At 43.0% G+C, this 26297-nt stretch overlaps 2 long non-coding RNA genes across 2 annotated transcripts in view; one reads left to right on the top strand and one right to left on the bottom strand.

Annotated features, from left to right (window-relative positions):
* The window catches only part of LOC139804834 (uncharacterized), a 45188-nt gene that overhangs the window by 4833 nt on the left and 14058 nt on the right, over nucleotides 1-26297 (top strand). The gene's annotated exons all lie outside the window — the stretch shown is intronic.
* Nucleotides 14505-26297, bottom strand: part of LOC139804835 (uncharacterized) — a 40808-nt gene continuing 29015 nt past the window's right edge. The window contains exons 3-4 of the long non-coding RNA XR_011729553.1: nucleotides 20278-20381; nucleotides 14505-14876 (exon numbers count right to left, since the gene is read on the bottom strand). This is a non-coding gene — a long non-coding RNA (uncharacterized lncRNA). The remainder of the gene's footprint in view (nucleotides 14877-20277; nucleotides 20382-26297) is intronic.

Here is a 26297-nt window from a genome sequence, read left to right as displayed (position 1 = left end):
TACCTTTTCACAGCTGTGGGTAAGAATCCATACTTACATTTGGACAAATGAGAAAATAAGACCTGACATGCTGGAAAAGGCTGTGCCTTCTTTTGTACAGTCTGTGCCATCTGAAACCAGTGCCTGCTGGTAATGCCTTCCAGGCAGAATTGGGAGGTGCACCCTGTGCTCGAGGTGACCCCTGAGGGAGCAGCAGATCTACCTCTTCGAGGTGAGCATGAGCAGATGCACTCTGTACATACTCAGAATATTTGGGCTAGCAGGAGTAAACCATGAGCAAGGGATAAAGATCCAGAAACCATTTATTTTCTTGTTGATGTACGGTATTGATAATCAATGTTCCTTGAGTCCCTGCTAGAACCAAGAACATCTGCTTCTCAAGTGTGGGTACTCCTGGTTTGACTGGTGCCATTCACTGTGTGACCTGAGAGAGAAGAAATTAAAGCCACAGATGTGTGAGAGTTGTGTGAGATGATTGCAGGTTAAAAGGAAATTGTTTTAAGTGTTTTAGCTTTTGTATTCACCAAAAAATAATGAATGAACCCTTTTTTGCAGTTTTTGTTTGAACAAGAAGGCTTTCAAAGTTTAAATGAAACTGCTTGAGAAATTAATATGAAAAGGCTCTGTGTTTGAAACTTCAATATGATAACTCATCAGCTAAATGTTTGTTTTAATTTTTATATTAATATGGATTTAGTGGTGGTGAATCAGACAGAAGAGAAGGTAATTTCACTCATACCTTAAAAGCTGTGCTAAATTCCATTGAAGTAATTCCTCTTCTAGTCATCTTCTAGTTCTGTTGACAAATGACCCCTCATTGCTGCTTTCTGCTCAAAACACCCCTCATAGCCCATCTAAATATTGTCCTTCATGGTGTCTCATGACTCCTTAGGGTATCTCTTACCTTATTGTTCTCTGCCTAATTCCTTTTTAATGGTGTCAAGTATGTAATAAAAATCATATAGTGTTAGGTGTTAGATTCTAGTCTTGTGGCAGTATCATAGGACCATGGAATGGTTTGGGTTGGAAGGAACCTTAAAGATCATCCAGTTCCATCTCCTGTGCATTAGCAGGGACACCTCCCACTAGACCAGGTTGTTCAAAGCCCCATCCAGCCTGGCCTTGAACATTTCCAGAATGAGTCACCCACAACCAGGCAAGTATGTCCCAGGCTGTCTTTTGGTTTCAATTTTAGTGTCTTTATGCCTAATACTTGTTGAACTGGGCATTCTCCTGAATTCATTAGAAAGATGAGGAGTCACTGAGGGTGTGTTTGGCTCCTATCACTTAAGGCAGTCAGGACCATTAACTGATAGTTTGGGGAAGTTATTTATTCTGGCCTTTGTGACAAAATGGCATTACTGACAGTGATGCAGTGAAACGCTTTTTTATTTTTAAACTACCACCCCTAGTTGCTAAAAGTTTTCAAATTTAGAAATTACTTCCCTGAGTATTTAAAAATTTCACTGAACATTTTGTTCTGATTTAAATCCTGCATACCAAGTGCCTGCCTGAGGAAAAAAAAAAAGAAAAAAAAAAAAAGAAGCTAGCTTTGATACTCCAAAACTGGCTGAATAAATCCTGTGCAGCTGGCCTGTGTGAAATGTGCCCAGGGACAGGAAGCTGCAGAGAGGATTCAGGGGTTAGGAAGAGCTCTGTGCCTGTCAGATTCTAGGAGTGTTTTATTGCTTTTGCTGTGAAGGGCAGTAGCACACAGGTATCCACACTGCTCAGTATTAAGTGTGCAAAGTGGCAGTTGCCATGTGGTTCCCTCAGGCTTACATATGGGCAAAACTGATGCATAAATGTGCAATATTCCCATCTTTGTATGTTTGTATGTGCTTTGATGTTTTCCAACTTTGGAGCTGTGGTTAAAGCCTCAAAGGGAATCTGTGAGTCCACAGCAGCTGAAATATCTTTCTAGCACTGGATGTTCCTGTGTGGTTGTGTGAATGTCTCTTCATTGGTGTGAAAGTGGCACTTTCTGGCCTGTGCTGCAGTGTTTGTCAAGGGAAATTCTTGGAGACTTATTTCAATGAGCAAGCCAACACAGTACAGTTTACAGATTTGTGTACTTGTGGGTGAAATGCCAGTTAGATAGACTCTGTTTTTTTTGTCTGTGCTGTTCTCACCACCAGCTCTCCTCCTTTGACTGTCTCCACTTTGATTCTTTTTGTGATATAACCCAGCTGAGACATGATCACAAGAGCAAAGTGACTTAAATAAATCTAAATTTCATGAAGTCATGGATTAAAAGATGTACAGTTCAGGAAAACAAATTCTGGAGTACAAAATTATGAAGGTTGTGACCAGTTCACGTGAGCAGCTTGTAGCGAGGTCGTGTTTTCCTCTAAAAGTGCATTGACTTGCATTTGTAAAGCCTGTTTTGGTCATGTTGTGTGAGCAGAGTGGTTTTGACAGGGCTCTGGAGTGCTGACTTTGTGAATCCAATTTCATTCTCAGGCTCCAGAGAGCTTCCAGGCTCTCTAGAAACAGGCACAACAGTAACTACAAGGAGTGAGACCAAATTCCTGAAACTGATCTTTGGAGTTCAGAATGGCAGGACTCAGAAAAGAAAAAAACTAGACACTTCCATTAATACAAACATATATCAGCAATACACCAAGAAGGACTTGAGAGATTTACATGCATTGAATAATAAACCAACTTGTAGCAAAATGAGATGAGAAGAAGATTTTATTTGGAGCCAATTTGGCCAATAGGTGTTTCTGTCAGGATCTTATTGTGCTGTCCCCATATCATTCTGTAGTGGCCACACACTGAAATAAGACACTGGGCTATGTGGGCCACTGGCCTGAGCAAGTGTATGGCCATCCTTATGATAACTGTGCTGAAAGACTTCTCTTAATTCTCTTGATGGAATTTGGTTCGATTTGCTCCAGAATGGGATCACCCTTGTTCCTGCTGATGTATTCTCATGATCTGTACTCCAGGACTCATGCAGGACTGAGGTCCACATCTTGTCAGGCAACAGTAAGTTTGTGTTACCTATGTAGAGATGTTGAAGTCTGGTGTATGTGCCCTGTGACTTCCATCTGTTTGGTCTGAAGCAAGAGACAGGAGGGTTTCTTTTCTTTTTTTTTTTAAGGGAAGAACAGCAGATAAAAAAGAGGAGGTAAAAATCAAAAAAGAGAAGGGAAGCAGTAGTGAGAGTGGGCCAAATCTTTTACTGATCTATACAAGCATTACTTGTATAACTTCAAGAGAGTACTTTAACTGACCATGAACCAGCTGAGGACGTGGCCCATAATGTCCTTTATAAAGCTCTGATTTCTCCCCAAATAGTTTTTTCCTCCCTCTTCAAAGAGGCACCTGTTGTTGGTGGAGCTGGTGATGATACTGGATTAGTGCACATGCGGTCAGCCTGCTTGGCCTCAGCCCTTTGGACCCAAAATGAACTCCAGCTGCTGCTGCTGAGAGCAGGTGCTTCATCCAGCCTTAGCAGCTGTTTGAGTGTACACTGTAAGGGCCCAGAAGTACCCAGAGGAAGTGCTGATCATCAAGGAGGAAGAAAAAAGAGAGTATGCCACAGAGACCTGATTTTATACCATTTTATACCCATTTGTACCCAGCAGACAAATATTGTTCTGCCATTTCTTTATGGAAGTGAGAAATTGTGGCAGTCACTCTGCATGCACTCAGCCTGCATAGCACCATGGTGGACATTGGGTCCCAAAATGAGGCTGAGGGACCACTAAAGGCCAGTTGGGCCATGAGAAATGCTTGGTCTCTAAACTGTCAAACTTGCTTTGCCAGTTGAAGATTGAATATGTGGTGTGTGAAAAGTTTTGGGGGGGCTGGTAGTGTTTCACAGTTGCTCAGTGTTTGGAGTTGTTGATTTCCAGCTCCAATGAGCAACCTGGCAGAAGTGAGATTGGGCACTGAACAGAGTCCAGGCTGGTGGCCTGGTACATGTGATAGCTTGGCTTCAGACTCACTGTGCCAAAGCCAGCAGCAAGGGAAGAAAACAAAACCAGAGATAATCTGGGGTTATGAAGTAGCCACAGGGGGCAAGGTCAGGGCAATAGAGAGTGAGAAGACGTTGTGGGGGCATGGAGAGATGTCGGTGGTTGGGAGGTAGCAGGCAGAGTTTGAGGAGGGGGCACAAATAGCTCATGTCAGAGATAAAAGAGCAGCAACCCAGGGTTAGAATGAAGGGGACAGGACAAGGATGCAGATGCAGGTTTCTTGGAGGAAGGGACCTTTCCTTAGGTGTGTACCTGTCCCTCTTTTGGCTGTGCCTCTATATGTCACTTTTAGTATTAAAACCAAATTTCATGTGACTCCTTAGATTCTCTCCTCTTACCCATGCCAAATAAAGGTACCAGAGTCCTTCCAGTTTCTTTGATAACCTGTGTGTCCACTTTGTATCCCTTTCTTGTGCATGGGTTTGGTCATATCCCATCAGCCAGGCTTTTCATCTCTGCTGATTGCCACTGACCCTCCATAGGAGTGACAAATGCTAAGCAAGGACATTTCCCTATGTAGCTATGAAAGGATTATTCAGGCCATATTTCATGACAGCATGACCTAAGAGAAGAAGAAAAAAACAACTATTGGAGGACTCTCCTTATCAGGAAATGGGATTTCTACAGGTGTTCAGTTGGAAATGCTCTGCATGCTTCTAGGGCTTGGCACTTGGCATTGCTAAATCCTGATTCAGGATGCAAGAATGTCTCATGGCTCCTGCCATGTGAACTGGTGTCTGGCCATGTTTGGAAATCAGCTGTCAATGATGGCAGAAGATGAATATGGGTGAAATGAGCAGCTTTGTTTCAGCACTACACAAAACTTGTTCAACATTGTAAATGCAGATTCAATTCATATTTTGAATAATGAATATGATGGCTTTTTCTGTAGCAAGTGGTAAGAAGCTGGATTGCTTTTCTTCAGCTCCCTGCTGCCTTCCCAGAATTTGAAAGTGTGTCAAAGTATTTCATCCTTTTCCAGGATTAGGTAAGATTATTAACCATAATTCTTGCATAGAATTACACAGAAATACTCTAGACAGCCAAATATATTGACTGAAGATCAACTGTGTGGTGGGAATTTGTTTCCATTTTGGTTTGTCATTGTCTTGGATTCATCAGGTTCATCTGACTTCAGTTGTTCTTTCAGATGAAAACTACTCCTGCTGGTACAGGCCTGTACAATTCCTGACCCAGCGTAGCTCTCTCCCATCAAGTGTTCCTCCTGTTTGTATTGCTTCTACATGAAAATTAAGGAATTAGATAAACGACATCAGAAACTCTACACGTATAGAATGCTGAAGTCTGTAAAGGAAATAGATTCATTAGACATAGGGGGTTCTGTTATCATTCTGTCCTCACATCCTTGGACATGTCACCAGTTTACATGGAAAGAAACATCACTCATGACCATTAAAAGTGTGTATTACACATCTGTGTGGGAAGGACACATCCTCTGTTGTGCTCCTTGTTACTGTCCCTAAGTTTTTGTCACTTTTCAGAAATTACAGTTCACTTGTACAGCTGTGGGTTTATCAGCAATAGTTCCCCAGTGCCTTTTATCTTCTGGGTAGCATGGATGGGTGATACACACACCCACTGCTGCCTCACTGGTGATGAAGTGGCAGGGGTTGCACTGTCTTCTTCTTCTGTACTTCTCTTCCTCAGCTTCCTCACACTGTGGTATGACTCAAGAAAAGCAAGTGCAGCTTTCTACTCCTTTTGAAACTGCATATTTTTAAAACAAATAATAAAATGCCATTCTCAGAGTGGCCCGAGATCTGTATTCAACTTTGGCAAGACATTTAATTTTGTTTTCCGGAGACTTTTAAGCACTCACGTGTGGATAAGAATTTTTGAAGTGCCTGTCTCTTGCTGGTTTAAATGTAGTTAGGTACCAAGAAGCTTTGGGGATTTAAGCCATACTCAGAAGGTGTGTGACAATGTCCAGTGAGCTGGCTGGTGAGCAACAACAGAGTGAAGCACTCTGGTTGTATTAAGTCATAACTTATTAATTGCTGGATTAAGACTAAGGAAATAAAATGCTTTTTAGCAGATCTCCATGTTTTGGGGATCTGGAGAACAAGAGGATTTTACTTTATATGAGCCTCATGTTATGCTGCGCAGGAATTCCCAATTCAGGGTCAAAAATACTGAAAGTGCCCTTTTACCATACAGCTGACAATTAGTTTGCTGCCAGTAGGAAAAACAATCATTAAGTGGTGAGTGAAAGTAGCCTCAGAAATGGACCATGACAGAGTAGTACCATACAGTTAGCCCGAGTGACATTCTTCACACCTGCTGTGGTGCATAACAGTAGCTGGCTGACTTAACCCGTGGCACTACAAGCAGAGCATTGTGCTGTGACACAGCCTGGACAGTGATTGAATTACACACCCATTAGGGCTTCGGCTTCTCTCTGTCGGTGGGGACAATGAAGAATCAGAGAAGTGGACATGAGAGCTTTAGCAGGCCTTGTGCTGTCGAATGGAGGAGGATTAGTTTGTAAATGGTAAATTGTGTTGGGGCCAAGAGTCATAAAACTGAGCTCTTGCCCTTCTGCTGTCTCAAAGGCACAGGCTTTGCAGAAAACCCCTTCTCACTACTTCCACTGACTCCTGTGATCAGGAGAGGGGTGGACATGGGGGATCTACTTCTCCTTTTCTCTGCCTAACAAGGAAGAAGCCACTGGTACATTTGTACAAATCTTGCCCCTCACTGGCTCGTATTATCTTTTCTTAGAAAGAGCCTGGGTTTAAAGCAATCAGTGTTCTGCCCTTTCCACAGGGATGTGGAATTAGCTGTTCACCAAGGTGCTGCTGGCTGGCTCACTGCCTGGTAGAAGGTTTCTCTAAGACCTGATTTAACCTGAAGTGTTTGGTTTCTCACAAGGTCTGCAGCAGAGCTGAAGAATTGCAAATGTTGCATCCTTTCCCTCCTCCTGTCATCTGCTGCCACACAACTGCAGCACTTGTGCTACACATGCAGCTCACTCACCCCCCGTGCTCCATCACAAGGGGGTTTGTACAGAGTGGACCTTGCTTCTGGTGGACATATCCCTTGTTCCTGTGTCATTCATGGAGAAGATAGGCTTATCCTTACCTTTATTCCACTGGGAGTCTACTGTGCTCTACAAACAGAATCTAAAAGAGGCAAATCTGCTACAGCCTCTCTCAATTTTCAGTTGAAGGTCTACATCACATGAACTTCTTGGGTGTTTTGGAGAGGAAAGCTTTGTTTAAAAACAAAACAAAACAAAAAAACCCAAAGCCAACACCCAACTATGCCAAACGATGTTGAACCCAAGCTGGAGAAACAACTGAATAGTGTGGCTGAAACAGTATATGGGAGTACAAAACATTCCCATTCCATCTGGTCTTGCACATCCACTCCCTGTATACATTAAATATGATAGCTCTTAGATGTGAGTGTAGAACCAGAGTTGGTCAGGACTGTGCCATGCAAACATTTATCTGATGGCCCCATCCTGTTTCCTAGAACCAAAGATTTCACTGTGATAGAGTAGACATCTTAAAGCATTGTAGGAGATAGGGGGATGTAACTGCACTTTACCTGAGCTTAGATGAGGCATATCTCATATCTTGGAGTTTGCCAATCTATGGACCTTCTTAATCTGTAATTGCAAAAAAGAAAAGGGAAGTCTGGAAAATGTAGCAATTTTTCCAATCATCTGAAGGCATATTGACCCAGAATTGTTGCAGTGAAATTCAACAAGGATTCCTATTAGTGATCTAAGAATATAGATGTGGTTAAATATATGGAAAAATGTGTCTTGTTCCGGTCATCTTTGTTGCTGTAATAAATTATGCTCTCTTCCTACAGACCTTATCTCATCTGTTTATAGTATTGGCATTTATGTTGTTTTGAGCTGGGAGGCAATGTGTCCTTAGATACTGTAAGACTGTTAGGTGCTTTATGAGTATACCATTTAAAAAGAATTCTTTGTGCTCTGGTTACTAGTTTGAACCAAGAAAAGAGATTTATACTCTTGAAAACAGTAGCAGATTATCTTTAGTACACCAGTTCAGAGTAATGTGCTCATCAAATCAGTTGCGGAAAACTCCCAGATTTCTTGCACTTATTTTCTGTAATGGGTAGGAAAACTCAAGTGCCTCGTAAAAGCTTCTTAAAAATCTGTAGGCTGTGAAGGCTTTTCTTTTATTTGTTCGTTTTATTTTATTTTTGTTTAAGCCCGTAGAAATCATGAATGAGAGAAATTAAGCTGTCACTCAACAGAGTCACTAGTGATAGCTGATAGTTAATTTTCAAAATTGGAAAATTAGAGAGACTCTAAGTAGACACTGTTGGCTTTAACATTATGGAATATTTCAGAGGTATGTTTTAAAGAAAAGAAGAGATGAAAAATAGTCATTCACAAGTACTGATACAGGAATGACAGAGGTTAATACCACTGACATCATGTTGGAAGTGTATAGTGTTCTGTTAATGGTTATTAATGCCCTGCTGCTGGGAGACAGACAGTGCCAGCTGCCAGTGACCGTGGTGCCTCTGCGGGTGTGCCAAGGCTCTGCTCAGAAAAGAGAGGGGTATAAGGAAGGATCAGGTCTGCTCCCTGCCTTGTCATCCCTCCAGTGACACAGGAGAGAGAATACTGAGAGAAGGTAGTTGCAGTGTCACACTCCTGTCTCTGTTGGCTTTGGAGAGTGAAGCAGGAACAGCAACCATCTGCAGACCCGTGTCCAGAAAGCACTGAGGACCTACCTTGCATTCAGATCTTCAGAACTAAACTCGAGGTACACAACCTTGGCAAGAAAACAGCGAGAAATGGTGCCAGTAGTCCTGGGGAAGAAGCTTAGGTTCCTAAAAGAGAGCTTTGGGCACGAGTAGAAAAAAGTTATAAATGGTAGAGAGTGAAGGAAAAAAGCCCTTGAGAGGAAGGGGAAGGAACTTCGTAATGGCAGAATGATGATGGATTTAGAACAATTAATTAGCTTTGGCTACATCATGTTCATTGTACAACCAGCCTGGCTTTTGTTTAGCTCTCTCACTTGGGGCTAGCTATTACTTTGTGGTGTGATCTTTGAATTTCATACACCATAAGGGAATGAAACATATACAGAAAGGTGCAGTATGTCAGTGTAGCATATCAAATTGGAAAAGGCACTTTTAGCAGTCTGCACTGAGCATAGGTTTAAGCCAGCATTAGATTATTCCTTAAGTGTATTGTTATGACAAATCTGAAAGGAGCTAAAAGCATTTCAGTAGAAGAAAAAAAGAAAATTTTATCTCTTTTCCCACAGCCTGGACCCAGAATGAAATTGCCAGCCAGGTTTATACAGCCTGGTCTTTATGCAGCCTACACAAGCACCCTCTGGTGAACATGAGTGGAACACACAGAGATCACTTGAGTCCTGAGGGAGGAACCAGCTCACTGGCCCTCTTCAAATCATCCAGCTTCTCAATCTCTTTAAATGCTGGTGTAATGTAACCACCCTAATACACTGAGACTGCTCAGCAAAAAAATGCCTGATGGTCTAAGGACATTTTAATGAGAGCTGTTGTCTGATGTGCCACGCAGATTATTGTATTCTCATTCATACTTAGAAAAAAAGTGAATCAGACTTGTCTTATTAAAACAATGGTGTGGTAAGTCAGATTTGTGGGCTGGATGAGCATCTGTCTCTGAATCTGTACATGCCCTCATCAAATTGCAGAACAGGGTTCATATGACCAGTGAAAGATTTTGGTTAGTGAGGCTTCAGGAGGAAGGCAGCTCTTTGTCTTCATAGACAGCTTTCCTTTTAAAAATAGAGGGCTTAGTTTCCACCACAACCCTGCAGCAATTGTGGCAGCACTTCGGCCTGATCTATTGATCTGTGAACTTAAAACACATTTGATCTGTATGATGGTGCTTTCTGCCAGGTCCTGCCACTCCACCTGAATAACTATAACATGCTCATAAATCAGGGGAGAGCATTCCTCTGTGACACCATCCCAAATGCCCTACTGAGCTGAAGCCTGTGTTAGCCATCAATGCCTCTTACATAAACATGTCATACTTTCAAGTAGGGCCTTGCAGAAAGCACAAACAATATACTGGTACAGAGGGGCCACACAAGATCAAGAGCTGGGAAGTGAGGGGAAGAGAAGGAGGAAAAGTCACTTAGCAATGAATCTCTCTCCTCCAGATACGTGTGGAAAGACAGTGGCTAAGCCCAGGTTACATTCATTTCAAAGTGAAATAGTCAAATGTGGAAATGGGTGTCTTCTTCCTTGTAAAACTGTGAAGTTAGGAGTCTTCAGCAAAAGAATGGTTCAGGAAAATTATTTTTGTTGCATTCATTTCAGCCATGTCAGTGTCTACCCCATGCCTGGTGCATCACTGTTTCGTGCTTCACAAAACCTGTATGCTGGATATTTGTGCCAGATTAATTGTTCTTTTAATCTTAAAAGGGTGTAGTTAAGTATGAAGGATTTCTTTACAGGACCACTTGAAACTCTCTGTTGTGCCATGAGGCTGTGTATCTCAGTCTTGAAGTAGTCCATGATTAGTTAGCTTAAAAAAAAAGGGTTTCATTGGGCCACTATAGAAAGTCAAGTAAAAATTTTTGCTTAGCTCTGCACGGGCATTTAAACTTGGTCATCAATTCCCACTTGAAGTCTTGTGACTGGTGGTTCCTCTCTCCTTTATCTTAATCCTTGTACAAGTTGATGCCAATTTTAGACACGGTGAGAGAAATATTAAGGAGCATCTTAGGCACACCTTCATTTCAGTGCTCAGCTGACTGACTTGTAAAGCTCAAGTGTTTGTGTTGGTGCAGCCTCTGATCAGAATTGGTAGGGAAAGTGCTTCCAACAAGAGCAGCTGGAACACACACACACAGACACAGCCAAAAGTGACACGGGGCTGTAAACAGTGGCTCTGGCTGCCCTTGTCAGATGGGTCACAAATCACAGGGGCAGACAGGTGCCTGCATGCAGGGTGTGCCTTGGTGTGAGGCAGCAGGTAGGAAACCTGCCTGGTGGGTGGCCAGCTTGTGATTTCAGTACAAATAACTTGGATTCTCTGCTCAGGAGCAGCCTGTTGCATAACTTGGTGCAGAAATAGAAACATTTGCTTTTCTTTGAAGTGGGATGGCTCCTGGGTGGATTGGCAGCACCATGTCACTGCACTGCAAACCAGGGATTTATTCTGCATCTCAAGAGCTTCTCAGACAGGACCAGCAGCCTTGGTCAGAGTAATATTTCTGTATAAACCATAAATTGCTATCTTGGTGTTTCCAGCAGCACTTCCCTCAAATGTAAGTGTATTTAGACTTTTGCTACTAAAAAAAATAGCATTACTGACTTTTAATTAGTAATAAAATGTTACTTTAAAACCATTCCTTCACTCTGTAACTGTCCTGATAGCCTTAACCTGAAGCTGTAGTGTTAAGGCAAGTGCTTTTTGTAGAACACTTGAGCCTGCAGGTCACCAGTTGCTCATACTGGGATCCTGTCTTCAGCACCCTGGTTCCTCCCTGTGGGAGAGAGATCCAGCATGCAAGTGGGAGGCATAAATAGGATTCATACCAGAAGGGCCTCCGGGCATTGGACTCTTCTAAGGGATGTTTAATGAATCATGGGAAGTAATTTCTCTTTTCTAAATGGATGAATTGATGAGTATTACTGAGCTCTGGGAGCCTGAACCATAGTTAATATTTGGGATTGTGATGACCTTCCAAAAATGATTGTGGGAGGAGACACAATCTCTTTCCACTGCCTGCTTAGAACTGGTTTTTATTGCCTTCTGCTTGCATGCATTAATTTATCTCCTGCTCTTATCCCCTCACCACCTCATTCCTTATTAAATTTAAGGCCTTTAGAGTCTGATCCAAAGCAGCCAACCTGGAGAAGATTTCCCTTTTCACCCTAACACCTTGTTCAAGTTAACTGGGAGCAGCTCTCAGGCTGGTAGTGTGGCCAGATTGTGCTTTTACATCCCAGCCTGCAGTGGAGCAGGCAAGCCTTTGCTCGGAGTGAATAGCTTCTACAACACTTTTTTTTTTTCTTTTTTAACACCACAAGGCAAAGGCTGAAACAGCATCTTACCATGCTCTGCCCTCAGGAGAGGCTCCTTGCTGCTGTGCAGCTGTTGTGAGGGAGCCAGGGAGGATGAGGGGCTCCACAGGGGAGTGCCACATATGCTCAGGCAGCTCTTGGCAATCAGCAACCCTGCTTGAAGTCAACTTCTGTTTAGGTGGTGTGTTTTGGTGGGGTTTTTTTTCTTACAGAGTCAATTGATAGGATGTAATCCTGTGAGATGCTCAGCAAAGAAGCTGATACTGTAAAGTATTTCTGCAGATGCTTAATTTTCAGTGAATAAGTAGTCCTTTTATGTGGGTGGGAGCACTCATGTGCTTAAAGTTAAGCGTGTGCTTAAGTGCTTTCTTGGATCAGGGCCAAAATCCTAATGTGCTGGAGGTTCTCTTGCTTTCTCAAGTAACAGGCAGTGTTCAGGACCTTCATCTGGACCTCTGGACTTGCAAGATTACTGAAATACGGCGTGACTGACAAGTATGAGACACTTTCTTAAACTTTTCATTTTTGAACTTCATTAGTTTTTGCTATAATATTACTGTTATACTTTATAAGAATAATTGTCAACTAGGCCTGTGGCAGACTGGAAGAAAAAAATCTATCTGCTGACTTCAAATCAGTTTTATTTTATAGGAAATGTTGGGGTTTTGTTTTTTTCCATTTGAGGGCAAAACTGTTTTCCTGCAGCATCTTGTGCTCTGACCTCAGTACCTTCTCTTTAAACTCTTCCTGCTACAGCTCTGGAAGAAAATAATCCTTTGAGAGCCACTACTAATATGTTAGTTGATTTCTAATTAGTTAATTATTTAGTTAATAGCTAATGCTTGGAGTCTCTTGTGATGGTGCACTTACTGGTAACATTTTGCTTTGGTCACAACACTGGAAAAGGTCCTGAAGGACATGTGGTGGATGTGACAGTGGTGTGCACCTGCCTGGGGCCAGGGCCAGGAGGTCTTCCCTGGAGCAGCCTCTGTGGTGGCTGTGCTGCTAATTGCTGATCACCCAGGGTGAGTGACTCTTGCTGTGCCTGTTTGACAGGCTGAGGAACATGACAGGGTGCTGGGAGTCCAAATACACAGCTGCTTCTCAAATTATAACCCAGAGGTTCAGAGTTCAGTGCAGTAAGAGCAGATAACGTTGTTTCCTACCCCCACCATGTCACATCAGAATGGTAAATGGCTTGGTTTATAGTGGGATTCTCAAGCTATTTGCCTCTACTATAGCAAACACCTGAATTTTTCAGATCAGTTTGTCTTCTAAATATCATATTAGAGATTTCTTTCTATCCACTGCTGTGCTTTGCTGATAGAAATTAGATTTTTTAGGCTTTCAAGTGTTTGCTCTGTGGCCAGCCTGGCATGAGATGGCCAAGATTTGAGGCTTGGCAGCAGGATGAGGCAGTGCTGCAGGATTTGTCTCTTCCAGCCATGCTTTGTGTGGGCATGGCAGCCCATGGGCTCTCCCTCAGATAGAGACTCAAAGCTAAGCTGTGGGCAGATGGCTCTGCACGTGATGAGCCATCTAGGTTAATAACCTGGGCAGTGAAGTTGTCAGCCACTCAATATAGCTCCTGGTTCTGTTTCTGTTCAGCAATTAGGGCAGATCTTTATCCTCTGTGCAGCATCCATCAACTTTTCTCAAAATTGAGTATTTCTGTTTCCAGTCACACCTTCTGCTCATTTTTTGCCATCAGCAATGGTTTTCAAAGGAGCTGTATAAATGTTGCTGTCCTCTCTTCCAAACTGTGGATTCCAAGTGCTGGATGCTTTGCTCTTAGTGGATGGTTCCAAGGAAATGGGGTGATGCTTCTTGTTGATTTGAGGTGATGCTCTGTGTCAGGGCCCAGAATACTTCTGAACCTCGTGATCTTAAGGGTTTGTCCAAAGTGGACCTCTTGATGCATGTGAATTTTGGGACAATTCACTGCCAAACTGGTGCCTGGACCCTTTGGTTTTATTTGTGTAAAGCTCAGGCTGCCTACAGTTACCATTCAGCCCCCACAGCAATTAGGAGGGGGTGGTGGGGAGAGCAATTCTTCTCAAGCTGTCACCCCCCATCACCACAGGGCAGCTGGAATAGCTGGAGGGTATGCACAGTGCCCAGGGGTGCTCTGAGCTGCCCACAGGCAGTGGTGCCCACTATGAAGCTCTCATGAGCATCTTTCAGCAGGTGAGATGGTGAGGATGGCTCTTACTTCCTGGCTGCTCTATGGGGCAGTGTAGATACAGACAGAAACAGAAATGATCTTGGTGAACACCTCTATAACTACTTGTTTAGTCACTTTGTATCGGGAGGCTGAAGGGAACCTCTCTGGTGTAGTTTCCACTCTGGAATTTGGATTGAACAAGGGATAGGGTTTGTAAGAGACTTGTTGAACTAAGAGTGAGAACCAGGCTGGAAAAATACATAAGAATTCAAACATGTAGGGTATGTAATGCTTTCTCCAGTTTTAACTTTTTTTTTTCTTTTTTTTGTTTTCTTTTTATTTGAATTGCTTGTTATTTTTTTTCGTTAAATTCTTTGACCAGAACTGTGACCAAAGAGAGGAATGCATTTGACAAGTGCAATAAAGCAACTGTTCCATGTTTATGGCAAGTGCTATACTTTTATGCTATTAATTCAAATTGCCTGAATTCTTTTAAAACCGGGACAGTGTAGGATTACCTACCTTACTAAAACACGGTCGAAACAGATCATAGAGCAAAGTAGTACACATCTCCCTGTCAAACTTTAGAGTAAATAATCTTGGAGTCATAGAGTAGGAACATGTCTCTGGAACACAACTGGTTTAGATGCATTTTTGTATCCAGCAATAGTTGGGAGCCTCTGCAGAGAAAAAATAGAAAAATGTCATTGAGAGAATTAGAGTAGTTCAGTGTGAAAAGAGTAACACTTGCACTGCAGGTGAGGCAGTGACACTTGCTAGGATACAGATAGCTTCAAATATGCTTTTTGCTGCAGAGAAGCAAAAATAAAATAAGCAGAGAAGGCACTGCTAGGTGGCTTCAATAGTCAGCTCTCTTTTGAAGAGGAAAAGTATTAAAGTGAATGTGAGGAAGCTCTTTAGTATTGAGAAAACACTAACAGTGAAGGCTCTCGTAAAGCTTCCTTTGAACAGCTTTCTGCTCCTCCTTGCCACTGCCCTCACCAGTGACAAATATAAAGCAACTAAAAGGGACTTATCACTAATCCAGCAAAATTAATTTCATGACAGAGTTGATCGATGAACAAGAAGATATAGCTGGGAAGACAGTGTAGGAAATCCTCACTTTTGTCCTATTAAAAATGCCAAATATTTTCACATATGTTACTGGTTTTGAACTCTTGCATTGTGTATCTCTCTTTTAGTCACTTTGGTGCCATAGTGTTCACTCAGGTCTTTAAAGTGACTTTTAACAGTAATGGAGGAAAAAGTAATCCATTGATGCTTTGTAAGTATAAACTTGAGGTATGTGGTACACGTCAGCATCAGCCAGAATGTGTCTGTCCCTGCATGTCGTGCTGATTTTCTCTCTTGAGCATGTCAGACAGGCTTGTATTTGAGGTTTTTATCTTAAACTTGTGTCTTCTCTTCTGAAAATAATGTCCATACTAATATTTAACAATTCCATCAATCTAGGCAGTTCCAAAAAGAAGCTTTTCTTTGAAGATCTGAGAGGGTACTAGAACTAAAGTGAATCTGCCTGCTGCTCGGGCAGGCTTCCTTCCAGTTGTGCCTTTCTTAGAGTCCAGGGCTGGATGCAGTGTGGGTCATCATGTGTGATGTGTTACCCCCCAGCCAATGCCAACTGTAATTTCAAGTGCTCCTCACTAATCTCTCCTCCCTCATGCATTATTTCCTTGCGCAGCATTAGCAAACCACATTCTGATCTACTGTTGCTTCATGGATTTAGAAAATAATCTATGGGCCCACAATGATGTAAAACATTAAATATTGTTTTAAGTATTGGAGGCGCCATCCTGCCTACACGGTACTTAGGGTGGGCAGCAGGCCAGCGTGCTTGCTGCCATGTGGCTGAGAAACAGAGCATGCCCCTCACAGGGAACAAAGCAAAGCCCAGGACAATAAGGCAAGAATGATGACAGACAGAAAAGGGCTGGTTTATGGGCTGTGCTATTTGACCATAATATCAGCTTTGGAGCCCAGACTGTCTGGAGAGCTAAGAGTTTCTTTCTACACTCCTGCCTTACTGCCTGCACCTGCCCCTCTGAGGGCAGGCAAGAATGAGAGGGCACTGTATGGATCTTCCAGGAGCTTGTTGGTTACTTACTGTACTATCTGATTAGGATTTACTCTCACTCTCAGGATTGCCAAATGGCACTGGGCTGAATGCAGTTCTCCTTAATTTAATGCACGTGCATGGGGACATGCATGTCACTGGCTCTACACTCTGGCTTTCAGATATAAGCAAACTGTAGCCTGGCTGTGCCAGGTAACATAAGCTGTTAGAAACAGGTACCTTGTCTCATTAGAAAAGCAGCCATCTCTTTTCCATTGAACTCAAACTCCTCATTAGCCTTGAAATGCTTCTTGCTGTTCCCACCCCACAGGTTATACCTTATTTGGGCAAATCCATTAGTTCTTATTTCTAAAACCTACTGTATCTCAGAGGGCATCTGAACTGATTACAAGTGTGACTGATATAGGTAAAGTACCTGACCTAGTTTCATGTGATTGGCACAGATTACTTGCTGAAGCTGCTTTCTTTTCTAAGGATTGGTGTGCAGTCTTGGAGGTTTTATAGGACACAGATGAAAGTCCTGTTTTTTTCCTAAAATGCTTAATTCTGTGTTTGTTCAGACTCTTGGAGAGAGCTGCTGTAACTAGTAAAGTTGGAAGACAAAACAAATAAAAATTACAACTTAGCTAGGACCCCCTAAATGTAGAACTCTATTTTTTAAACCTGTCTGGTTAGATATGACAGCAGGGATGTAAGCAATACTCTCCATTTCTGGCTGTTCCAGCGTGCTGTTCCTGCCCTTGCTGTCCAGCAGCAGGCATGAGTCTCCTGTCCTGTTCAGATGTCCTGTGCAGTGGGTCTCTAACCTGAACTATTAGTTCTGAGTGGGTGCAAGAGGCCTGAGAAAAGGGGGAGCTAAAGGAAGGTGTTGCTGTAAGGCTGTGTATGTTGTCTGTAAATGAAGAGTCACTCCCCTCTGCTTCAGCTGAGCTGTGAATAATCAAAAGATCCAAGCCAGGTTGTTTCTGAAGATTCTCTCCAGTTTAACTGCCCTTGCATACACTGTTTCTGCTTCTGCTGTGTTGGGAAAATGTGATAGCCTCTAAGATTGAAAATTATATGGGAAAGATGTGAAGATGCACAAATTCTATGAAATTCTATGAGTAGAAAGATCTTGTAAATGGACTTAAGAAATTCTCATCAATCTAATTTTAACGTGGTTTAATTTTTTTCTCCTTGTAATGTCTTATTCATATGATATGAATGATATGAAGATGCCTTGTCCCACCAACAAAATGAAGCATTGCTTTAGATTACTGGATTACTCACAGCAGAAAAATGGCTGTTATGTGCAAAGTTGCTGTGTTCTGCCAAGGTCAGTTTGTGGGGGCTGAGATGAAACTGTTTCCTAAACTGTGAAACTGATCCTGAGTACCCAGCCTGCTGGAATGCCTGGAGGTTTTATGGTTTCCTTCTCCTTTAAGCCTGCTAGCAAGGTATCTGCTAATGCAGGCACTCTCTTCATGCCTGCATTGCTCTTGTGAGGCTCACATTTAAGAAAGACTCTGTTTTGACTCTTAATTTTGTTTTCTAGCTCTTTGTTTTCCTCCAGAGCAGCATTTACGGCAGCCTTTTTTGTAGATAACTAAGGCAAAAGTGACTTTGGGTTTTGGAAAAGATGAATGTAACAGACTCATATTTGGATATGGCAGCAAAACTACAATAGGAATTGGAGGGTTTGGGGTTTTACTCAAATCTACTTTTTTAACACCTAGGGAAGTGTCAAGGTCAAGTGTCAATATAAAGTCAAGGGCTAGTTAAAGGTCTCCCATACTTCAGATAAACGAGAAACAAAAAGTAGCAAAATGGGTTTTGAACTGGGGCTGAGCATCTGCAAGCAGGCTTGCTCTTCTTAACAACTTAGGGGAAGTCCTAGGACCAGGCAGGTATCAGTGGTGCCTGAAGAAAGTGGAAAGGCCACTCCTGAGGGTGCTTTCCAAAGCACCCAGCATCAGGCTGACTTTGCCCTCCACTCCCTCTGCAGTTCATAAGCTGCTGCTGGGCTCTGCTTGCCCAGTGCTCCTGCAGGTGACCACGGCTTCCAGTTTCTGATGGCTCAGAATGGAACATGCTTTGGGAAAGTTCACTGTTAGACAGGCATCAAAATGAAGGTGTCAGAGTGTTTTCTTTAACTGCTTAAAGTGATGAAGTTATAGACTGTATCTATTTATGGCCATGCTTTATGGAAGACTAATAGGATCAAGCTGATTAATAGCTTTATCTTTCTAGGTGCTGCTTATTATTGTTTTTCTCTATGTAATACAACCCCTAAGGTCATTTAATGCATCTCCCTGATGCTGACTGGGAATTAGGCTGTCTTGAATTAAGGGCTTGCAAGCAACTGTGGAGTTCGGTGCATGTTTTTAGGACAACACACCCCATTCTTAGTGTAGCTCTCTGTGTCCTCTGAGGCAGAGTGCCCAGAGGTGGCCGTGCTGATGTGGGGTGTGAGTTGACTAAAGGGAGCCTGGATGGTGGAGGTGCTGGTCCTCAAAGGGAAAGACTCACCAGGGCTGTCTTGAATTGGTGGTGGTCTTTAATTGGGATGAACCCATTCTTTGCCTATGAGGCAGATGAAGTTGTAAATAAGCGTTCAGGGTGAAGCAGATGAGTCAGACCCATATTATATTCCTAAGTCTTCACTTATCTGCCTTCTGATTTATTTATTCTTTTTATTTTATTATTCATTCGTTTGTTGCCTGTGCTATATAAAATATTGATTCAGGGCTTGAAATCTAAGGGGACATCTGACTGGGATTTCAAGGCTTTCACAATGTAGCTGTCAGACTGGGAATCACTGGAAGCAGGACCTGAAGATTAAAGTTCTGTATAAGTACAGAAAATAGTACTAAATTTCAATCAGACTTAGAAACAGTAATGAGCAGAAAATGCCTTCCCTCAGCTGAAGGAGTTGTGCCTTTCAGACCTGTAAAATGGACCTTGTCCGAACTCCCTGAACTTGCTTTAAACTACAGCTGATATCTCAAGTAGATCTCAGCTTCACTGTGTTTACTGTCTGAACAGAAACACAATGCACTACAGCCTCACCCTAATTTTATCTGGATCAGCTGCCACTACTCTGCAGCAGAAGCAAGAAAAAAACAAAATTAATATCTGAATAAACAGCCCATTAGTTTAATGACAACTGTTGTTCTCCATTTCAGAGTCCAGAAAGCAGCCCAGGCAGTGAGCTAATGAGAACACCAGAGCTGTGCAGACTTTGGGGAGGTGGGGGGTAGAGAAGAAAACAGAACAAACACTCGTTTTGTAGCTTGGAGCTAAGGGGATTCAGCCAAAGGTTAATTGCTTTCTACCCTAAAATGCTGTGAAGTGTTGCTGCATGGTGTCATACAGCTGCTTCGTTCCAGCCTAGGGGTGTCTGTTTCAGTGGTGGGTGGCATGAGCCAAGATCCTTTTCTTAACCGCACGGGGGTGTTGTGAGGTCTCTGGAGTTAAGACTCCCAAAAATCTGGTAGAGCTTGGCTGGTATTGTTTAGGCTGTTATAGCACCATGGAAGCAGTGAGCAAAAATACCAAATGAGCAGCCTCGCTGTCTCCTTGCTTCTCTCTCACTGGCAAAAATGTGGAGGAGTGTGTGATAAATTCTTGATGGATGAGCCCTACGTAGCTGGGAGAAGCTGGGAACTCAAGGAAAGGGGCAAATTCTGTGGTCACCCACTGTGCAACAAGTCTGTTTGTTGCCCTCACTGTCAGTGGCCAACTGATTGCCCAGTTCTGGGTCCTTACTCAGAAATGAGGGTACTGAGCTCATGTGCTCAGCTTCTTCCCCTACCAACCTCCTTCCACTGCAGGCTTGAGGCTCTACAGGGGATAGCTATATTCAGCCTAAGGAAGTGGTGAGAAACATCAAAACATTTTGAACGAAGGGATCAAGGGTAATAACAGGCTGTGGGGGAGACCTGAGAGTAACCCCAACATAGTTAATGAATCTTAACTCTTTCACATGTCGGGTGTAAATTCATTACCTGGTTTTCCTTGGTAGTTCTAAGACCTTCTGCAATTGGATTCTGATGATTAAGCAGCAGCTGATATGGACCCAGGATGAGAAAACTTCCAGGTTTGGTCCATGCTGAAAAATATATCAAAGAAATAATGATTTGATTAGTAAAACAAATGTTTATAGCTCAGAACTCTATGCCTGAATTTCAATTAAGCTACAAAGCTACCTGGGTAGAGAGGATGCAATGTAGCAGCCCTTGTGTGAAAGGATTCTGAACTCCCCAAACACCAAGGGAGCCCCTTGGTGTTTGCTGTGGCAGTGAAAAAGAGAGTTGGTAGAAATGCTCTGCTTTAGAATGGCTGAGATACTGTGTGCAGTGGTGGCTTTTCCCTTGAATGCAGGTGTATCTGTGGAAGGTACTTTATTTTAAAGTCTGTGAAATCTTTATGTTCTCTCCTGGCTCCTGTCTCATCAGGAGAGCATCACTGGAAACTGTTTTGCATGAAGTTCAATGCAGGCATCCTGTTCACTCATGTTTCTGATAACGTGATGGAACACCATATCTGATTTCCTAGACATTGTAACCTTTAACTCTTCTACAAGTGTGTTGTAGTAAGAGGGCTTGGAGTGTTCATATGGCTATTGGAACTGGTAACAGATATTGCTTTGAAGAATAAGCTTTCTGCCATGAAAAACCTATCCTTGTTGCCTCTTGGTTGAAGCTCTGTCTTGGACAAAGGAGTATCATAGTGAAATTCTCCTTTAACTCTAGCTTGGTCAGTGTAAAAACATAGCTCTGTTCTTGATCTTGCTAATGCTTTTTGGATGAAACTCAGTGTTATTACAAAAATGACCTATCCTTTTTCTGTATTCCTCATGCCTGAGCAAGCATCTGCTCATTTGGTGTTGGAGCTTGACTGTTGTTAATGCCCAGATCAGGTAAGGCAGAGTTGTTTCCTCTGTGATTCTGATACTGAATGACAGGACAGTCTGAGAAAGCCCTGGAGGTTTTATTAGTGTCTCTTCCTCTCTCAGTCATGTGTGCATGGCTCACCCTGCACTGCTGTGCACCCAGTCAGCTGCAAAAAGGCAAAGGGTAGGATCACACCACAGTTCCAGATAATCAAGCTTTTTCCAGACTTAATCTCCCTCAGTAAGGAGAAGATGCAGGCACAGGTGTGCTCTGGGCTCTCATTTCCCCTCCATGTTGATCCCTCTCTCTTTTTCTGAGAATGAAAGAACAGGCCCCAGTTGGTTTGCTTCTACAGAATGGTCTTAAGTTTTCATGGTGTGCATACAGATAAGGATCAAACACACAGAACCCTAAGGAGCACAAACAACCCTAAGGGGTTTGGTAGGCTGGACAAACTGCCACCAGTAAATTCACTGCTTACCTGACAGCACTGTGCCTTGAAGCCAATGGTATGCTTTTCTATTTTATTTCTATTCTATTCTAGACTTTTCAATTTCATTAGAAATTAATCTTTCCGTGTTTTTTCTGGTTTATTTTTGTTGGGTTTTTTTCCCCCCAGTTGATAAGAGTGTTAAATTAATTTTCTGAAAACCTGCTTTCAACTGTCTGGCTAATTTATGCTGGAAGTAATTGGAACCACCTAATGATAATCATAGTGGAATGTTTCTGTGAACTGCAATGTTCTCCAAGTCACTGGTCTCTTCCATTTGATAAGTGTCATAACAGCAGTTAAGGAATCTGCCTTCTCCCCTTCTGTGTGTGTGTAGGTTTCCCCCCCACTTCCATAAGGTTCACTGAATACCATATTGTGCTTTATGAAGGGATCTCAGTCATGTAGACTTCAGCCTTTTGGAGGGTTGTGATGATGTGCCCATGGGTAACTTTTTAGCTGTTAGTGAGCATATTGTTGCCATCTACAATCTAGGGTAGGAAGTTCTTACCCTACATGGTGGGTACTGCAGACCCTGTGCTAGCTCTCTGGGCATCTGTCTCTGCCTGAGCCTGTTCTCTGCACCTGAGGGGTTTTTGTGATCTGCTGACAAAGTGTGTGTGTGTGTGAGAGTGTGTGTGTGTGTGTGTGTGTGTGTGTGTGTGTGTGTGTGTGTGTGTGTGTGTGTCCTGGTTACTTCAGGAAGGTCCATGATCCTAAAGAATCCAGGTAGTCATCCTGGAGTTTCCTGCTAGGGCTGTGTCCAGAACAACCTTTGCACTACTTACTTCTCCAAGACCTTGGAATCTCTCAAATATCCATCAGATCTTTCAAGCAGGTGGAAGAGTCTGAAGTTGGGTTTACCATGGGTTTACCAGGCAATGAGGCCAAGTCCCTCTACCACCTGCAAGCATAACTGCAATGTCTGGGGAAGAGCAAGAGCTGAACAGCAGATGTGCAGCCTGTGTTAAGCTGCAAATCCCTGCTCTTTCCAAAACAAAAGTTCTAGGGCAGACCCAACTCTGTGGGACTGCTTACAGCACCAGTCCTTCAAAGACTTAGTAAGTGGTGTTGCTTGTTGTTAGCTCAACAGTCTGTGCAGGCTGCATCCTTGAGCTCCTATGGCTGTCCTCTCTCTGCCAGAAACACTGTGGAGATAGGGCTTCCAAAGAAAAAAGGGACTGCTCCTTTCAGAGGTGTGAAATTGGGCTTTAATATTCCTTCTTTGTGTGGTTGGTGTGTCCCTGAGTGGTACAGACATTGCTGGCTTCCCAATCCATTCTTGAGGCAGCTGAAGCAAGGCTGAGGGGTTGGTCAAAGGGACTCCTTGTCTGCAGGGTCACACTCTTGAAGGAAACAGGAGCCCTGTCACATCCTTAATAGACAAACCAACTTTGCCTGTAGGTGCCTGCACAAACCAACCAACCAAACACCTGATGTAGGTCTAAGGTTTTTAAACAGTCACTGTATTGAAGAACTTCCATGGGGCAGACTTCTTTTTGTTACAGGTTCCTGTCCCAGAAAGCTTTTTAAGCCCTCAGAGCTGGAGGGTATTTGGGCAGCTACAGCATAGCCTGTTCTCAGCAAGAGTTTCTGCTCCATGTTCTGTCCAGAACATGGAGCAAGGCTCTTAGCCCCTCTATATGAGAATAGTTGTAATGCTATGAATTATTTCTTGTGGAAACTTTAGCTATTGTGCTCAGTGGGCTTAAAGGAGCTTTTTAAGTCTGCTTTTAATGTATTTATGTTGGTGGGGATTCTGAGTGGAATTACACGCCCAGGCTTTCAAATAACTGCTGTAAATACACAGATCCACTCTAGTCTCTTACATCACAGTGGCAGCTGCTGCAGTGTTACAGAAGCTTCATGGCTTTGACTGCATCTTATTAGTTCAGCACACTATTAATATCCCAGCAGCTTTTTGTATTAGTTTCCACACTTAATATTGGCTCTTTTTCCCTCTTACCCCCAGTGCTCCCCCTTAGCCACCACCCCCTGCTCCTCCCCCCTTTCCTCATCATGCTTAAACTAGATTCACCTTGGGGCTGTTTCATTAAAGATGTCCTTGCTGCCCACACCAAACAGGGGAACCAGACTGGAAGCAAAACAATTGTGCTAACAGTCACCAGGTATATTTAGTGGCAGTGTCATCTGACATGCATTTATTGCTCAGAACTAGCATCTTTCTGCTTCCATATGGAGTATTTGTTGTGCTGGCAAAATCTTCCAAAAGAAACAGCTGCTGATTGGCTCTTCTTGTCTATTTGGGGAAGGATCTGTCCTTAAATACTTTGTTATTCTGCTTGCTAAAAATGGCAGCAAGCACTTGGCACTATCAGGATGGACTTGAAATTTTAGTGAGATGTGTTGGATGCACCAAGACCTGGTGAATTTTTGTCTTCCCCAGAGAAAACTCTGCACAAGCATCAGGAAGCAGAACAGTAAGGTGTAAGTTCATCTCAGTCATCTCACTGCATGGGACTTTAAAATGCAAATTAAAATCTTCCTCTAGAAGGTGTTAAAACTAAATACCACATTATTGTGGATACAAGACTGGGGTGTATTTCTGCTACTATTAATTTTTGATGTACAGAAATTCCATCCCAAATGACAGAAAAAGACTCCGTTGCCTGAGGAACTGTATCTCAATAAGGTGGGGAATACAGGTTGTCTTCTGAGCAGAGACTGGGAGCCAGCTTGTCTTTGCCAGTCTGTTAATAACCAGAAATGGGGCAGGAAGGAAATCTCCATCAAGAATTTGGCATGACTTCCCCAGCCCCCAAGTGAGTAAACCATCTGGCTGACAGCTAACTCTGAGTGAGGTGCAGGCCCTAGGCTGGGCCACTTGTCAAGGAGAACAGAAGCATTTTACCACTTAGGTTGAGGGTAAGCACTCATAAGGTCAGAAAAACATGACATCTAAGCAGCTGGCAGAGTCCTGAGGGATAGGTTTTACCTTGGAGCCCAGGGAGTTTCCTCACCTCTGAGCTCTTGCTGTGACACCTTGCGTGCAGGATTTCGTGTCATATCACCTTGAAACAGAGGCTGGCTTAGGGCACTCTGAGGGGCTAGGACACTGGAATACCTTTCTGCCCAAAATAGTTTGAATTAGTTGATCTTCATGGCATGCTGCCAGCTTTCAAGGAGAACTGTGGTGGCCTGGATGCTGGTTGGCAGGCTGAGCTCAGTGATAGGAAGTTATTAATAGTTGCTTTTCCATGGAAAGAATGAGTTTGGCTGAGATGTGATGCAAAGTTGCAAGCTGGTACAGCAAAGCTAATGCTGGAAGTTTTGTTTATTAACATTTGGATGAGCAAGTTGTGCCCTATGGAGAGCTTTGAGCCTCATGGCCTGAGGTCTCCTGATACTGGCCTTCGAATCCAAGCTCTGTACTCAGGAAATACAGGTGAAGGTCTGAGGAAAAGAGGCTGCCAGCTCTTGGTCAGCCCCAGGGGCTGGTGAGTGTTTCTGCTGTTCCTCTAAATTTAGGTTCCCTCAAGTTCCCTTCTGCTCCAGTTCTCACCTGTATGAGTCAGATCTCTGTCCCTGAAGCAGCTTGATTTAAGGACAGAGAAGCACGGAAGATGCTTTTCCACACAACAAAACTTTAGTCAAGAAAGATTATCTAAAAAACCTAAATGAAAACATAACCAGTACAGAACAGAAAGGGGAGATTTGGGGAAGAAAGAAAAGTTCCCCTCTTAAGTGGAAGGGCAGTGAGGAACTCCTTACAGGGGATCTGACTGCATCAAAGGTCAGAGGAAAGCACACAGGTTTAATGGCCATACCTGTCAGTGCTGTATGAACATGTTTGTCTTGTATGGGTTTTCTTAACTCACTGAAAGATTGTTGAAACTTTACATTCTTCAAGGTCTGGAAAAGCCACTTTCTCAACTGAAATGGGAGTCCAGTTTTCGAGTTGCTTTGGACAGGGTTTGTGTATGATTTCACTTGGAGTACAATGAGGAAAAAATGCCATAAAGTCTCTGTCCATGTAAGCATCCACTTTTGAAAGTGTTTGGCCATGACAGCCCTTGCCCAGCTTTGGGGACAGCTGAAGTCAGAGAAAGTTTTGGGTGTGCAGTAGCTGTAGCACACCCTGCTCCTCTGGGATGGGACCAGCTCCTGTTGGGAGAAGAGGAGGTGGCACAGCATTTCAAAGAAGGTTCTTGTCCTTCAAATGGCTTTTGGGCAAGCACTGGAGGTATCTGTTAGGTTTGTTCTTGTGCCTTTGGGTGGAGTTTGCCACTTTTTGTTTTAAGATGAAGGCTAGGAAAATAAAGTTGTCTTATAGGAAAATAAAGTGGGCTTATATTCCCCTCTGGAGAAAAAAGTTCCCTTCAGGAACCACTTGCAGGAAACTACAGCAATACTCTGGCTTAATTCAGCATGGTCTCCAAGACAAGCCCTGTTTTATTGGGTCTTGCATTATGTACCACCTCTGTTGTTTCTAAGGGATCTGGTACCTCTCAGAATAACTCCCTGAATCAAGCTTTGTCCTCTTTCTCATCTTAAAGTTGATGCTTCTGATTGTTCTGGTTAGACAGAAAAGTAGGTGTGATGAACAGGAGCTGATGCAATACCTATTCTTCTGAAAAATAGTTCTTTATAAAGCCATTCTTGTCCTGACTCTTGCAGAGAA

Source organism: Heliangelus exortis, chromosome 18, assembly GCF_036169615.1.
Source record: "Heliangelus exortis chromosome 18, bHelExo1.hap1, whole genome shotgun sequence".
NCBI classification, from domain to species: Eukaryota; Metazoa; Chordata; class Aves; order Apodiformes; family Trochilidae; genus Heliangelus; species Heliangelus exortis.
Note: the sequence above shows the minus strand (reverse complement) of the source record. Positions and strands in the feature narration are given on the sequence as shown.